The sequence below is a fragment of the Merops nubicus genome, unplaced genomic scaffold (genome assembly GCF_000691845.1).
Source record: "Merops nubicus isolate BGI_N331 unplaced genomic scaffold, ASM69184v1 scaffold7237, whole genome shotgun sequence".
Taxonomy (NCBI): Eukaryota; Metazoa; Chordata; class Aves; order Coraciiformes; family Meropidae; genus Merops; species Merops nubicus.
In genome coordinates this window covers 67,375-79,197 of record NW_008618305.1, presented here as the reverse complement: position 1 = coordinate 79,197, position 11,823 = coordinate 67,375, and the positions used below count along the sequence as shown (strand labels likewise).

Sequence of the window (11,823 nt, the reverse complement as noted above, 5' to 3'; positions counted from 1 at the left end):
CCAAACCAGTCAGGTTACAGGCAGCCCCGAACAATTCTGTGAGTGACACAGGGCAGGTCCACACAGCCTGTGAGACCAGAGGACAGGTGACACCAGCTTGGCCCTGCTGCTAGCCCACAGAGGCTAGGCAAGAGTGGTCCGAGCTGCTCCTGCTCAACACCGTGGAGCCCACGCCGCCTTTGCCTTTCAGAGACCTGAGAGCAGAGGTATGTGTTGCATGCCCCAGACCTGCCCAATAGCTCGGGTGGGTTCCTGTTGCTTTCCCAGTCACTACACAGCCTGTGGAATTTAAAAGCAAACTCTGCCAGGTGGAGTAGGGTATTTAAGAAACCAGCTATGAAGAGGAGAGAAGACAACACCAAGGACTTACAGGTAAAATTAATATTATTACTTAAAGGTATGAACTCAGAGGCAGGAAGAAATGGAGAGAGGTAAGGAAAGGGCTACAGGATGATGGAAGCATGGAACAAATGTATGTGGGATGCATCCAATACTCAGGTTAAATCCACATGCTCCCTTTGCATGAAGATACCTCTCTGAATTAAAAGGGTAAGGGACGGAGGGCTCACATCTCCATCCTTAGATACCTCATGTGTGTCTCCTAAATCTGAGCCAGTGGAAGAGTTGAACACTGCGAGCCAAATCCCGTTCAATTTATTCCACAACACATCTCTGTGAAATATAGTCCAATTACAGGCATTAGGTTACTTTGCCATGGCTGCAGCCATTTGACTTTTATTTCCATCAGGCTCTAATTATATTATCTCAATGCAGGAGCAGACAAGTTTCCCTTATACGTGACTGCAATTAAAGACATGCAATCACATTTTTTAAAGTGACTCAAATCAATTGGTTACAGTAAAGAATGCCACGAAATGGAGCAGTGACTCCACTGTTAAGACTGAAATAAGGTTCCTATTTCAATAATCTAGTTCCCTTTTATTACGAGTTATGCTCTTGGATAATTTATTTAAAGTTCATTATGTGTCTGCAGCATATATCATTTGCCCTCAGCTTGGGCTGCAGAAGTCCCATTATGGCCAATTACTTAGTGTGATAAAATCTGCCACAGTACAAACTGTTCCTTAATTAGATTTAAGTTTTGTCTAAATTCTATTTATAATTCAGACAGCAAAATAATAAGGCCAACAGCAAAGACTTGCTGTCTCCTTTCTTTGGTCCCTGTGGTAACCTGTTAGGTTGGATGTAATCTCAGGGTAGTTCTGAACCAAGAGCCCACATCCATGTGCTTCTCATACAACACTTGTCCCCAGTTTCCATTTCTCCAATCAGTGCAGGGCTTTGGGGGCAGCTTGGCCTGTGAGGGAGTTCCTGGACCCAAATCCATCCCTATCAGACCCCTCACCACCAGCAAAGGGGACAGTTCCCAAAGCACCTGAGGGCGCGTGGCTGCCAGCAGGGACTGCAGTGGCTGAGCCCCACTGCCACGCTGGTCAGCCATCATAGGCATTTCCTCTCCAGACCCTAGGGGAAAAAAGCTGCTGATAGTCCTATATCCTGTTGGCCTGGTTACCCATCACCCACTCCACAGACTTCAAGTTTCTTTGGGGACAATGGTATCACTGCATTAATTCTTAACTGAATTAGAGCCACTGGGTTTATCCAAAGCATCCCCTGTACCATCCCCAGGTATAGGGGATGAGACAAACCATTAAAAGTTTTGAAGCTGTTTTGCTCTTTAAAAACAAACGCCAGAGTTTGGCACGCGTCTCCTCAAGCTCCAGCTTCAGTTTTCAAAGTGTTTGAAATATGTTTGAACCAAATGTTCTACACAAATTTAAATTCAAATCCTGGAACCTGTCTCTGTGAGATCTCACAAGTGAGTGAGGGTAGAAGCTACACCAAGAAAATTCAGTTGAGCAAAAAATAGAAGCAGTGATTCAGTATGATCCCTTTTAACAGATCCAGGCCACAGAAATTTGATGATAGGCATCATTCTGTAAGAACTTGTGTTCCTCTGGAAAAAATTACTCTAGAGATTTAATAATTTTTTTTTCCATCAAAACATTTACTCCACTTTAAAAGAAAGAAGACCTTCACACAAATGAACTTACTGGATGCCATGTTAGCAGTTATTTGCCATGTGCTTCCGTGGCCCCGTATTTTCAGTTGTAGAGACTATATACGGGGCTATCTTTACTTCCCTTGAATCCTGCTCAAGTCCCATATTGTATCTTGCAAATAGCTGCTTTCCAAAGTTGGATGTTTATACTGATGTTGCAGAAAACTTCTAAGACTACTATCAAAGCAAAACACCAGTAAAAAATTTCACAGGGATAGAAATTTACAGAGCAGCTAATGACAAGCCTAAAAATAACCTATTTCTTTGCAATATCAATCTTGTTAATGAACTAAAAGAATGAAGTATTCCTCTAGCTCTTGTTTCCAAGGAGCAAGGAGAAAAATGTTAACCAACTCCAGTATCAAAAAGAATATGAAAACATTTCATCATCCACCCTGCTTTCCACTTAATTAGCAAGGGTGTAAAATAGCCTTTATGGAGCCATTATGTTCTGGCCATTCCTCTCTACACCTTTGGTCAGTAGCAGAATGTAACTTGTCTGTCCTTCTGCTCCACCTGACCCCTGATGAGAGCAGAAAGTGACCTTTATATACTAGGGGACACACATCACACACTGTGGGGCTGGGAATCCCTTATATTGCATCTTCATTGTGCCTGTGCAGACCCTTCCCTGAAAATACGTATTTTAAAATAAAAATGGATCTCTGTATCAGTATGATAAAAAACCTGTAGCTCAACATCAGTTCTCATCAAGGCAGCGAGGCCTTCCTTATTCAATAAAGGCACTTGAACAGAGACACTGACAAGAAGTTGAAAGAAAAGACCTGATTATTGGTTATTTCTAACGGGCTACAAGAAGTTCTTATCTGTCAGTCAACACTAAGGATTTCTCTCTCTCTTAAATGCAAAGGAAAAAAACACGAACACAACAAATGATGACTTAGCCAACTCCACCACCTGGCAAGACACTGAAGGTGATTTTCCCAGCTGCACTGGTGTGGGAGTCATTCTGAAAACTTTTTACCACCCCATTATGTATACCATCATCTTCTTGATAGGCTTCCCAGTAAATGTCAATGCAGTTGGTGTTTACAGCTTCAAGATGAGGCCTTGGAAGAGCACCACCATAATCATGCTGAACCTGGCACTGGCAGACCTACTCTACCTCACCAGCCTTCCCGTCCTGACACACTACTATGCCAGCAGGGAACACTAGATCTTTAGTGAATTCACCTGCAAGTTCATCTGCTTCAGCTTCCACTTCAACTTGTACAACAGCATTGTCCTCCTCACCTTCCGCAGTGCTTTCCTCTACATGGTGATTGTCCACCTTATGAAGTTCTTCCACATCCAGAGGAAGTGGTGGGCAGTGATGCCTTGTGCAGACATTTAGATGTTCTCACTGACAGCTGCCAGCCCCATCAGCTTCTTGATCTCCTCAAAAGAGGTACAAAACAAATCCTTATGTCTTGACCTTACAAGCTCTGAAAACCTGGGCACAATTAAGTGGTATAACTGGCTGCTTACCAGCCTGACCTTCTTCTTGCCCTTGCTGACAGTGACTCTGTGCTACCTGCTCATTATTTGCACCTTGGCTCCCAGGCCCCACACGTGGGCTTGCTACACACAGTAGGCTTGGAGACTCGCTGTCATCCTCTTGGTGGTCTTCTGTGTGTGCTTCCTCCCTTTCCACATCTTTCACTTAACTTGGGTTCAATGCTGGTTGTCTTCAGTCCTCTGCCATGTGGAGAAGCAAATCCACTCCGCCAATACTGGCTGCACTCAACACATGTGGCAACCTATTAATTTGTCATGTTTGGAGGTAACTTCCAGCAGGCCACGCTCTCTCTTTCAGGGTGTAAGTGGGGCAAATACACCAGCAGCCCGGGAGCAACAATGACATGACCAAGTCAGAAATCACATTAAAGTTATGAAGGAATCCCTTGAATAAAACCCCAAAGAATCCAGGATGGCTTTGGTGCTGTAAGCTCCTGCAGCTAGCTTCACCCATTCCCTGCAGTAGAGCACTTGTCAAAAAACTGTGTGAGGAGCATGTGTCTGTATGCTTCTCTTAGCAGCCAAAAAAAGGAGCGAAAAGAAAAGATCATAAGCCAACTCGAAGGTGAAATTTAAAACACCCAACCAGACTGTTTCCAAAGACATTTGGGAAACACAGGGTTCTCTCACTCCACGCTTTGTGGTTAATTACAGAAACATGGAGAGCTTGGACACAGGAACAACTTCCATTGATTTCAGTGTTGTCACTCATGTAGTGCTTTGTACAGCCCAAGCCAAAAGCAGCAGGTACTGTCATGGTTGCTGAAACCACAGAATTACATACTTAGAAAGCACCTAGGTAAATCAGATGTTTACCAATTAGATGGACCTGATGAACATCAGCATAGGAGACTGAGGAACTGAACGGTGAAGTCTCAGAGCTGGCATTGGGGAGGATGAGGTGAGTGTCAGAGGAGGACATACATGGAGAACACAAGGAAAGAAGGAGAGAGAGGGAGATACAAGGATATATATATAGAGAGAGATATGTTAAAAATGGAGGAACAAGGAGTAAGCAGTCACATTAATGTCCACCTCGGAGAATTACTGAAACAGACAATCAGATGGTAAGTGTGCAGAAGATGAACACAGGTGAGTGCCAGCCAGTATAGATCTATCAGCTATGTACAATCCCAGATCGTTATAATTGCCTACTAAAACAAATTAACAAGCTCATAGATGAGGGAAAAGATGATGTCATATATCTTGACTCCAGAAGAAGTTTTGACACTGTCTGGGATGACACTTTTGTGTGTAAGCTAAGGAAACAGTCTGGAAGAAACCATTGTTGCTAGTTACAGTGTTGCTCTCAGAGTAGAGATACTAGTAATTTACTATCAGAGTAGAGGCAGCCACTGAGTTTTGACCAGTCTGTCCTGGGTTTAGGGATGTTTAGTGTTTTCATTAACAAATTGGATGATGAATTATGTCTGGTTATTATATTTGCAGATGACATGAAGCTGAGAGGACAAATTTAGGTTGACGAATTGCAACTGTGGTCTGAAAAAACACAGGATGCTATTAGACAGTGACAGGTGCAAAGTTCTGTGTTTAAGTAGAAATAATGAACTGTGCAAACACAAAAGGAGAAAAAAACACCCCAACCTTATTTAGGTAGTAGTTTGGCAGAGAAAGATCTGTGATTACTCTGAATCACAGGCTGGACAGGAGCCAACAGTTTCAGTAGGCTGGCATCATCTGCTGTGGCAGAAAGGGCAGATGCAGTGCTGTGATGTATAAACAAGAATATCATGTGTGAGATCTGTGTGGCAGCCCTTATACCCTTTGCAGCACTGTTACCCTCCCAGCTGAGCACCATGTGCAGCCTTGGAGGCTGCCCTTCAGGGAAGGCAGATAAGAGGAGCACAGTAAGGGCACTCACCAAAATGTCCCAAGGGGAAGGAACTGAACAGAAACCCAAATGGTACTCAAACCCCTCAAGGGCAGATATCAGGAAGGACTTTCTCTCAGGACAAGTGGTGAAGCCCTGGTAAGGACAAAAGGAGTCTCCACCACTCCATGTCTCTAGGAACAGACTAGTCAGACACTGAACAAGATTAACACAAGCCTGACTGGCCTCTGGAGGCCCCTTTTGACCACGAGGTTCTGCTATTAGGTGTATGTTGCCAGTAATGTGGTTGCTAGCAAAACAAGTAGTGCCTGAGAACATCACTGGTGCCAGGGCTCGTCCTGCTGTGCTGCCACAGCTCTCAGGAGCCCTGGGCAGGCAGCTGGCCAGCAGCAACCAACATGCTGTCTGCAAAGCCTGGGCACCTGACATGGTGCACATGGACACCTAAGTAGGACAGATGATGACACTACACCACAGTGTTTAGTGCTTATTCCAAATAGCTTATTTGGTAACAGCTCAACGGTCAGATACATCTTTTGGAAGTAGTGTCACAAGTTCTTTTTTCTATTTTAGATTGTCCTCTTCGGTATTGTTGTCAAAGTCTGAATTTTACAGGTTGCCACTAGATGGTGATTAATCATGGTCAAGTTACCTGGTTTCATGTACACATGGTTGATTCAAATCTGCAAGCTACAGAAACACAGAAAGTGATTCAAATGAAATAAATCTTTTCTGACATAGATTCATAACATCCCTGCTCTCCAACAGGGGCAAAAAATACAAATGAACTGCACAAATTCTATTCCTCTTCTAGATAAGTGGAAGCACAAGGTGTGTCTACCACTTACACATACACATCTGAAGGAGTGGATTGGAAATTATCTTTCTTCCTCTCTCAGAGCATTTTTAATTCTTGTTCTCAGAAGCTCTTCCTTCTCAAGCCCAAGCTGAGCTTATCACACACAAGCAGAAGCTCTTCAATACAACTACACATGCAATGTAAAATGGAGCAGGAAAAGGTAAAAACTGTGAAGTGGAAGTGTTCAGGGCTTTCCATCTCTAACAGCAAGAGTGAGAGTCTCACAGTTTTAGTGACTTGGAGAGGGGCTACCTTTTTGCTGCTCTTCCTCTCTTCCCTTAACGTAACTGCTGCTTGGCTGCCTTCTTCCTACCTCACCTGCTTATCCACCACCTCCCTTCATTTAGTTTGGGTTAAACTAGCTGATTTTAAAGTGGCCAGGTAGATTACACAATGCTCCTGGGAGCTGTAGTTCACTAGTGGGGCAATAACCTCCAGGAGGAGGGCAGTCATGTTTCCCGGTGGCATGGCTGGGTCTGGAAAAGAAGAAAAGCTCAACTTCAATGCAGGCATTTTTAAAGCATTCGAGGACTGCTCAGGTGCTCTGCAGGACTGAGAGATCATTATCTCATGCGACTCATTCCTTTTGCTTACTTTGAAGGGTGACATCTCAATAGCTTCTATTTTTAGCAGCTGTTAAGTTTACTGCTGAAACAAGGATAAGTGTTTCAACTGCAGTAAACAGGAGACGGCTTCCAAGCTCTGCACACTGTGTGACAACACAGCTACAGAAATTATTACACTATTGCAGGCTAACTCACAGCATAGTTAAGCTCCAGTAACCAGGCTTCTGTCAAAAGTCTCTGGTAGGTCCATCTGCAAAGACAATCATGTCAACTCAAGTACCTACCAGCAAGCTGCTCTCTGCCTGCAACCGCAGAGGAACCAAGAGACTAACTTTGTAAGGTAAACTTCTCAGGGGCACGTCAACTCTGATGATACTAAAGGTGAAATTTTGGAACTGATGACTGCTTTTGCAGACATGTCAAATCTTATTCTTCTCAGTGACTCACGTGCTGTCACAGATTGCAGCAGGGCTATTTTCTACCCTTAATTGTCCATGAAGGCAATCAGTAATTTTTTTCCTTTTCCCCCCAGATCATGTGTTGCCATTAGAAGTGAAAGCAAAAGGCTCTCCTCGTACTCAAACTTCCCAGAGAGAAAAAGTACGGATTGTAATGTTCTGTGTAAAAAAAAATAAAAATTAAAATAAAAAAAAATAAATCACAAAACCTGTCCTAATCCAGCTGCATCTAGCTGCCTGACGAGCAGTTCTGTGTCATACTGAACACCTCAGAAGAGAAAGTGAAGCAGATTGCATGTAGCATCAAAATGAATCACTTGGTAAACAGCTAGTAGAGAGAAAGGCTAAAATAGCTTGGGAACAGTCTACTGTTCCAAGGTCTGTGCTGGACACTGATGTGAGACAAGGCTCCAGTTTTATCCAGGTGCAATGGTATGTGCAGTTTGGATGCTGCTGCATTGGCTGTACGGTGTAACTGTATAGTAGTGATCCACCACATAAAGTAAAGGGTAGTCCCCAGCTCACCTCTGAGTCATTTAGACCTCAGATTGATATTGTCATTTTGCTGATGAGGCTAAGCAAGCAGGATAAACTTTGAAGGACTGCTTCCAACTGTCAATGTTTTCTATTCTGCAATTGCAGGTTGAGTGAACCTAAACTTTAAAGCAGCAAACAAATGAACACATTGCTATTGAATTCTTGCCCACCCCAAACTATATTTGCCTTTCCCTGCCAGCAGACAAGGAGAAGAGATGTAAAGGAAAATACTTTATGTGTTCACTTTTGTGACAGTAGAGACATTCAATGGTGTCACCTGATGCCACTTCAATGTAAAGGCCACACAATAAGTCTAGGAGGGTAAAAATAAAGTTTACCCTAAAGAAAATGTATTTCAAGGCCCTTTTTCTCAATAGTGGGAGGAAAAGAGCAGTACTTTTGATTAAGGTGTCTTGCTGAGTTGATACCCTGGCCTGTCGGGTGCTGCAGTGGGGAGTAGAATGAGTTGGAAGCCTCCTAAAGCAGGAGAAAAAAACACATTCCTGCCTTTAGTCAGAGCTGTACTTCGATGCCCAGAGGGAGAAAAAGTAAAGCCAAACACTTAGCTAAGTGTCTTTCCAAAATAAAATTAAAAACTCAAATGCTGGGGTTTTTTTAAGTACACAGAGATAACATGATTTTTCAGGGTTGCTGCAGGCAAGTATAATGCAGAACATGTTCAATTCATCATTGCCAGAACCCTAAGAGGCATTTGGATTAAAAGGTATTTTATCTCCTAAGATCTCTGCTCAGTTTCTTTGCTCCCCAGAATGGTTGATATCACTGATTTCTAAAAGAGAGGCAGTTGCCTGGAAGCTATAGTACTGGTGATGCTCTTCACTCTTAAGAGGAAAACAAAGTCCTGAGCTTGGTTTGGTTTTGGTTTTGTTTTTTCTAAGGGAAAGATGTGCTTTCCAAATTACTTTATGGATTTCCTTTTACTTTGTGAAGTAGTGAAAAAAGATAAGGTGAAGAAGAAAGAAATACAAATTTGTGGAGAGTCAGAAAATGCCATAGTGAATCCTAATAAAGCAAGGCAGAAGGTATAGTTCCTGGAGATATCTTCCTACATATGTTTTCATTACATACAGTTGTATTTCCAGCACACTCCAGGCTACCCAAGGGAGCAAACCTGATACCATGTTACTCAGTCCTTCCCTCTCCCTTTACTGCATCCAGCTTGTTGCTCAAGACCCATCAGCTTTTTGGGAAAAAAAGATTAGGAAAATCATTCTGTCCCTTGTAACAGTTCTGGTAAAATCTGTGTGGTTCTCCTTTGCCCCCAGTCAGCACTAGCTGGCTGGCTGCGTCCCAGGGTGCTTTCAAGAAAATTCCCATGAGTCTGGCAGAGTCTGTATTTTGTTAGTGGATCTGCGACAAGGTGTTTTTGTATTTCTACAAGAGCACCCTGTGATTTTATGACATCTCTCCTCTGATTTTGAAGGACTTTCATGGTGCCAAACGCTGTGCAAAATGATCTCCTGGATCTGCAGCTGACAGAGGCTAGAAAACACTTTCTCTGGGTACATGCAAGGTAAAAACTCCTCCTCTGCTCTTGTAACTGATCTGTTGAACCAAGGAAAAATAAGGTGGTGTGGTACAAAGCAGGGAAGCACTATGGGATTTATTTCCAGCCCCAGATGATCCCAAAGGGGCAATATTCCACTGATTGAGCCAGGCTGTCCCAGTCACTTATGGCTTCAGCAATAATGAAGACAACCTAGCAGACAGTGGCATACAAAAGCACTGTGCAAGGGTTTCAAGCAATAAATCTTTTTGAAAATTTCCTTTTCCCTTTGCTTCAGGATGCTTTTTATCAGTGAGAAGTTATCTTAACAGACAAGGCAGCAGCACTTGCCTACAGGAGTTTTCTCACACTTCCCTTTCTGCTAGTAAGCTGCTCTGAGATATTTATATTTTACCCCTATATTACAGGTGATGAAACTGAGGCACAGTGGAGTTAAGTGACTTGCCTCCAGCCATAAAGCAAATTAGAAGTCATGCAGGGAAGAGATCAGTTCCCAGCCCAGAGCTTTTACAAAGTGCATTTTAGGCCCAGGGTAAGATTTTCAAGGGAGTCTTGATTGCTCAGTTGTTGCACTTTGTTAATACAACTCGAGTTCGAGCAGTGTCTGTGCTGCCCAGGCCCTGGTTCATCCCCAGCATCATACTCAGCATCTGTGGAAGGAGCTCTTCTATTTTCCATCAGAGAAGGTTTTATGTGGCCAGCTCTTTATTATTAAAGTTATTTGGCTACCACCAGGTGTGATCTTAGTCAAGAACCAGCAATTAGCTGTGTTCATCCCATTGCCTTCAAATATGGATGTCATAGAATCATGGAATGGCTTAGGTTGGAAGGGATCCTAGAAATCATCTAACCCAACCTCCCTGCCATGGGCAGAGACACCTCTCAACTAGACCAGGTTGCTCAAGGCCTCATCCAGCCTGGCCTTGAACACCTCCAGGGAGGGGGCATCTACTACCTCTCTGGGCAATCTATTCCAGAGCCTGGCCACCCTCGTGCTGAAGAACTTCTTCCTAAGATCTAGTCTAAACCTACTTCCTTCAGTTTAAAACCATTTCCCTTTGTCCCTTCATTGGACACTCTTGTGATAAGTCCCTCTCCAGCCTTCCTGTAGGTTCCCATCAGGTATTGGAAGGCAGCTATAAGGTCCCCCCAGAGTCTTCTCTTCTGCAGGCTGAACAATCCCAGTGCCCTCAGCCTGTCCTCAGAGCAGAGATGCTCCAGCCCCTGAATCAACTTTGTGGCCCTGCTCTGGATGTGTTCCAACAGAGCTACGTCCTATTTATGGTGGGGACGCAGGAACTGGACACAGTATTCGAGGTGGGTTCTCACAAGAGCAGAATAAAGGGTGAGAATCACCTCCAGTGATCTGCTGCCCCCCTCTTGATGCACCCCAGGATGGGGTTGGCCTGATGGGCTGCATGAGCACACTGCTGGCTCATGTTGAGCTTCTCACCAATAATAGAGCTATATTTAGTTATCAGAGGTAAATATTTGGCCAACAAACACCAGTGAAAATCTAGATCTGTCCCTCTACCAGACAAAAACCCTAGCAAACAGAGCCCCCATCCTTTTTCCCAGGATCTCACTTAGGGAGGGCAAGGACAGCAGTGGGGCATCCTGTTTGCTGGAAACCCTGTGGGATCGGTCCTGCAGGAATTCCAGGCTCTGCCCCAGGAGCTCCAGCCTCCCGTACTGGGAGCTTGGCAGGTGCTATAATTCAAATTCCCACTAGAGGGTAGACAAAGCTCTTCCAGTAAAAGGATCACCCTGGAAAAGCAAAAGTATGCAGAAAACTGTCTGATTTGGGGAAGGAAAAAAAAAAAAAAAAGATGGAGAAGAAGCAGAAAGAGGAAGAACAAAATTATGTTCATACCATTTGCGAGAGCAAGGTGGGAGCATTGCTCCAACTTTCTCTAAAGAAACACAACCTCTGGTTTGTACTTTTAAATCAGATACAACTAGAGTGGCTGTGTGGTTATAAACACGTAAATCATAAACCAGACACAGCTGATCTTGCCCCTACAGATGTTATCTCACGAACAGTGATGGGAGCCAATTAACTATATGAAACAGTTAGAAAGGATAAATATAGGGAATTAGAATTTAGCCACTTTGGGACAACAGTGACTTCACCCCGTCCTGACTGCCTAGCCAGAAACATCAAATGGTGGACGTGATGCTCTCTTTTATTACTGGCTGCTCTGCCACTGCAGGAGATAATGGTTTGCATATTCTCCTCGCACACTTCACTGCTAAAATGCAAGACAGGTTTCTCTGAACCTCGCTGCAGGAAAGGATGGCTGCAGGCATCAACACATCTTCCCTGAAAGAGCAGATCCTTCTCCAGGTGAGCCTGGTTGGCTCAGCGAGCTCCCTGCATTGCAGATAAAGGCACTGGGAAAAGATCCTTTTAACACATCGC

General features: G+C 43.8%; 1 pseudogene; it reads left to right on the top strand.

The window, feature by feature from the left end:
• The first annotated feature begins 336 nt into the window (after positions 1–336).
• LOC103775921 lies at positions 337–3,949 on the top strand (annotated as a pseudogene).
• The last annotated feature ends 7,874 nt before the right edge of the window (positions 3,950–11,823 follow it).